The sequence below is a fragment of the Orycteropus afer genome, unplaced genomic scaffold, assembly GCF_000298275.1.
Source record: "Orycteropus afer afer isolate SDZICR_OR568_19922 unplaced genomic scaffold, OryAfe1.0 scaffold00038, whole genome shotgun sequence".
Taxonomy (NCBI): Eukaryota; Metazoa; Chordata; class Mammalia; order Tubulidentata; family Orycteropodidae; genus Orycteropus; species Orycteropus afer.
Genome location: NW_006921625.1, coordinates 14,671,126 through 14,676,857, shown reverse-complemented (window position 1 = coordinate 14,676,857; position 5,732 = coordinate 14,671,126).

The following is a 5,732-nucleotide window of genomic DNA, read 5'->3' as shown; positions in this document are numbered from 1 at the left end:
CCCGTCTGCTGTGTGCCTAGCGCCTGCTCCCTGGTGACAGTGATGGATGACGATGGAGATTGTCTAAGCCAAACTGTGAGCTAGCACTGCGTTAGATCTTTTTGTAGCTTAGGAAACAAAGCTGATAAGATCAAGAGGCAACATAATCCTGGCTAATGCAGCGTGAGCTGTCTTGTATAGCGTAATTGAGCATCACGTAGATGCCGCCGTACCTTCAACCCAACCATGATCTCTGCAGGAGTGGAAAGGAAAACTTGCTCCGGTTCAAAAGAAACTTGTTTTTAAGGAATATTGTGGTGTGCCTGTCTGAGGGAAGAGGCGAGGGCAGTGTGGGGCCCTGGTCAGCTGAGCCTAACTCACCTTCATGCACCCTCAGTATTGCTTCTCACCTCCATTTTGCTCGGGCTCATTCAGGATCCTCAGAGGTAGACGTCCAAGAGGGATGCGACGGGGAGTACTTGCTCCCACAGGTCACAATTAGATCATTGCCTTTTGAGACTCCTCAGCCCTGGCCTTCAAAAAGGACCAGTGGGAACCATGTTTGGGGTCATCACACACCCTCTGAAAGGAGGCAGAAGAACATAATTTTTGTTATTTGTTGTTACCACTCTTCTTCTGAAATCATTTTCATTCTGTGTTTGCCTGGCATGAGCCATGTACTAGGAAGATGGAAGGGCAGTTGGGTATGCAAGTGAACTGAGATGGGGAAGCAGAGAAAACCCTGTGTATGCATTTCTGGAGTTGACTGGCTGAGTGCAAGAGACATGTTCATCTTTGGGTACACGTGTGTGTGTGTGTGTGCGTGTGAACTGGTTTTAGAGTTCTAGGTACCCCTAGGATATCTGTCATGAATAAAGGTTACTATAGGGAGCCCTTGTGGCACAGTGGTTAAGAGACTCACTGCTAATCGAAAGGTCAGCAGTTCAAACCCAGCAGTTGTCCCGTGGGAGAAAGATGTGGCAGTCTGCTTCCGTAATGATTTACAGTCTTGGAAACCCCATCGGGCAGTTCTACTCTGTCCTATACAGTTGCTATGAGTCAGAACTGACTTAATGACAGTGGGTAAAAGCTGCTAATATCACTACAGTTTGAAGCTAGTTGGGAACTCCTTTGAATCAACCTGCAATTTAAAATTACACTCCAGCGAAGAATATCTACAAGATCATTACTTAAAAAAAAAAAAAAAAGCAGACCCAGTCGTATCTATTCATAAGCAGAAAATGTTTTTCAGAATGGCTTTATCTTAGACGCTTCTAAGCAACATGTCCCTTCCATTTCGCTGAAAGGCTGATTTAAATGTGAATACATTTTTTGGCTTGGTTATGAGATTTTGTGCAGATTGCACAAATAACGACAATAGTTGGTCAGATTAGCAAGTCTGCTGATGTTCCTAGATGGGATTTTTAAAAAATCTTATGAAAATTAAACAAATGCAGAGAAGAGCAAAACTAGTTTGTCGATCAGCCACACCAAACGTGCCCAAAGATAATGATCATTGCTTCTCAATACATGTTTGAGGTCGGCTTGAATACCTTTTTGTGAAAAAGAGAAAAGTTATTATCATGAAAGGAACTAAGTACCGCCTGGAAATCGCTATCATGGTCTGGAGTGAACTAATCACTTTATCCTCATCCCTGGAGCACATTTACCTACCTCCTAATTCTTCACCTAATTAGAGGGAAATGCAGAACTGTCTTGGTCAGGGAGGTGGGGATTAGGGTTAAGAAAACACTTGTATTCGGAACCCCCTGCCTCCCCTGGCCAGTGTGAAAGGTTCTCAATGAATCTCCCAGCCTCGCTAATCCATGACCCTCAGCAGGGAGGAAGTGTTAACAATTTAGTTTAAAACTCACACTCTCAGACAAATGCATCAAAACCGGCTTTTCTCCTTTGATTTGTAGGTACTAGTTGTTTTCCAGGCTCCATTAAGGACTCTTCATCCCGAACAGCAAGGGCATTAAGCCCGAGTGAGTTAACGTTGTTCCCAGCTCTGAGTTATTCAAAGGCAATTTACACTAATTATTCGAGTCCACAGCGTTACCCATATTAGCGGAATGAAACATCTCAGCGGGTGGAAGTACTTTTGAAATGTTAATTTATTACTAAGGTATAAAAATGTCCTTGGATTAAAATTGAGAAAAATTAACAGCAATTGTAAAGGATGGGCCTGAGACATTCTGTCCCCCTTTTATGGTGTAGGAACTCCTTCGTAATTACTTCTCTTTGAGAAAACAGGTTGTCAGATGGTGATGTGTCCTTCCAGGTCACGATTAATACAAAGTGCTCGCTGAGTTTGGTGTGTTTATCTTTCCTGTCGACCAAGGGGAGCCGAACGAAGGCCCTGGCCCAGCTGCAGTCGGCAGCAGAGACGGGGCTTCGTGGCTCAAAAATCTGCCGGTCGCTACTGGTCACTCTTTCTGTCACTGACATTCTCGAAAGCCACTTTCAGATGCCATTGCAGGGAAGCCTCTGTGGTCTACAATCAGCAGCAAGGCAGAGCCAGCAGGTCCTCCTGCAGCATCTGCGACGCCATCTGCCAGGTGTGCATGCTGGGGGCTCCCCATCTACATTTCCCAGGGTACCCCTGGCACAACAATTCCATTGTAAAGTCAAAGGCTCCGGTTCGCCGGTAGGCTCAGCCTCTTACCCTTTCCCAAGTGAGGGGGTAGGGAAAAGGGTGGGGGAAAAAAAAAAAAGTGGGGAGAGATGGTGCCTCTTCTGAACCTGAGGTAACTGAAATTAGACTCTGCCTTGTTGGAAGAGAGCCTACTGCTTCAAAGAGACCCAACAGCTAGGCTCTCGCCATTACAGGAAGTGCCAACAGTGACCCCTTCTGGTGATCCGGGCCCAAACAATGCAGCTGGTTATCAATGAGCACTACTTCCTCTTCATCTGTTCATTCTTTTGATTCATCCTACAACCGTTTATTCAGGGGCTGGGGGACGTGTACATAAATAGACGGTAAACCATCTGCCCCCAAGATGCTCAGAAGATAATAAGGATAATAAACTTGGAGACCAGTAATGGAGATACGCATAAACAAGTCCATGCTGCCAAACGTGAACAGGAACCTGCTCACAGAAGTCAAGTTCAAATTTTCATAAGCAGAGGGAAAGAGAATGCAAGTTTGGAAAGATGGTAGGTACAAGGCCCTGTGGCACATGACAGCAGAGTACGTTCAGGCACCTGCAGGTCAGGAAATGAACATGAAGGGCCAGGAGGCAAAACCGGAGATTCTTTATGATCTCCATACACACACATTAACTTTGCTACCCAAGAAATCCTAGGGAGATTAGGAACCCGTATTTGATACCTACAAGATGTACTATATAGATCAGCTACTGCTAGAAGCCAATGAATTACCTACCATATGTTTATGTAACTGAAGTGCACATGATACGGTTTGCGGCAAACTGCACAACCTCTCACACATCAGTTTCCTATGAGGACTGTGAGCAGTATATGCAAAAAATATGTAGTGGCATCTCCCTTTGCAAAATTTTGCCTCTAGGACTAGAACATGAACTTAGGTCATTGGAGGCAGTACACTCCTTTGAATCCCAGGAGCGGCTAGTAGAGTCCTGTCCCGTCCTGGACCCGTCCATCCATCCAACCAACAAATACTTACTGTAGCGTGCCAAGCGTTCACACAAGTGTTTAAGGTCATCATTGGAATGGATACATTTTCAACCTAGAGCTAAATTGTTTCTTGCCAAATGGTAGGAGATGGAGCATCTAAGATGGTTTTACAGCTTCTATGTACTTCAGATACAAGTACAGGAAAGATTGATTGGTGTGTTTTTCATGTCAGTTGTTCAGGGAAGGCTTTTTTTAAAAACTCAAACTGTCATATTATGTTCATTTCAACTTGAGGACCATGAAGAAACCTTATTAACATAACCACAAAAACCAAACTCACTGCTGTCGGGTCCATTCCGACTCACAGCATTCCTTGGGTTTCCGAGCCGTTCTCTCTGTGGAAGTAGATTGCCCAGTCTTCCTGCTGAGGACTAGAAATGATAAGAATCCAAGTCTTTCAAGAAACACTTTTTATCGATAGTACAAATGAATAGTGTATAATAGGGGATACAAGCGTGTAAGGATAATGTTGAAAACACTTAGAGCACAGATTGTCCAATAATTTCATAACATACCTTTGCCTGCAGATAATGGATACAAAATCACAAACCAATCGACTTAATCAGGTCTCCTAACAACTTCTACAGTCACAGCCCAGCTTCAATTACAGAACACCCATGGAAGTAAGACTAGTACATTCCCATTAAAAAAAAAAAAGTCTATGGTTCAAAGTATTCACTAGTTCATCTGGTTACCCCTCACCACCACCACCATTTAGTTTGAATTAATGAGGATGGATTTTCTAATGAGAGCCAAGAATTGTGTTCATTCTCATGAGACAATACAGTCATGGGGAGTAGCTCGATAAAATAATTTTCATGGCATATGCTGGGAGTTCCAAAGGTGATGGTGGCTAGCTCCAGGATTCTGATCAGATGGGGGTGAAATTAAGTTAGAACTGAGACTTTTTTAAAAAATGTATTTAAAATGCGTAAAGCAACAGCACTGGTTTTGTTTCTTTTCATATAGTAAAATGTACCGTGCAAATAAAACCCTGAAAGTCTTTAAAGAAACTTTCATTATCTTTGGACAGATGCAAAAATAAAAGCTTTGTATAAACTAGAATCCAAGCACATGTATGGAAAATATAGTAAGTTTGTTTATATTGTACTCACAGCATACGAGAGCATGCTATACATGTAATGCAGTTATGCACACCTTTGAAATGCCTTCAATGGGCAAATCATAGCGTTTCTATCAAACTGTATGAAACAGTTTTACTGGCCACTGTGCCTTGAAACTTCGTCCATATAGAGAAGTGGCACAATTCAGTCAAAGAGACACAAAGTGTGGAGTCCAGAGGCTCAGACCCCAGGCCTAGCTCCACCTCTTGCCACAAAGAGGCAGGTCTCTGAGCTCCCCTGGCCTTCTGTCAACCTCGCAGGAAAATAAAGGTGTGACTCATTTGGCCTCCAAGGGCTCTGTCAGTGCTAAAATTGTCTGACTCCGTATAAAAAGCATTTGCCACATCCATCAGAGGAAAGCTGTGTGCGAAAGCAAGTGTTTCCAAAAATAGCCCTACAAAGGCTCATTCTCACATTTGGATTGAAAAGAGGAAAACATGGCTTTGTTTAAAGCACATAAACACACACACAGTCCTATATAGTTTACATTTTGTAAGACCCAGCAGTGTTTGCCCCAACTGAATGAAATGTGGCTTTACAGGCATTCAAGTCACATTGCATGTGTGTATTCTGCACAAGGCTGTTGGCTCTAACCAGCCCTTAATTCTAATTAATGCAATCCAGCTGACTCAGTGGGTACAGGAAGAAAGACTGGAAATGAAGAAAGAAAACGAGGCATTAGCACAAATGCCTATCACATTGTGAGTAACTATTCATCTGCATAATATTAATGATACCAAATATGCAAACAGATGTTTCTCTCATTAAATTATATATGCAAATACTACTGGTAGGAGTGGTAATGTTGTCTTGGGGTTGAGAGATCATTGAGGGTAATTAAAGGTTAATCCAGTTTTCAGTTCACAGAGTACAGACCAGAGAGGTTGTAAAGGGAAATTGTCACTTAACCTTCAATTCATCACCAATGGCACATGGATTTTCTACCAAAATAACATAAACATATATTTG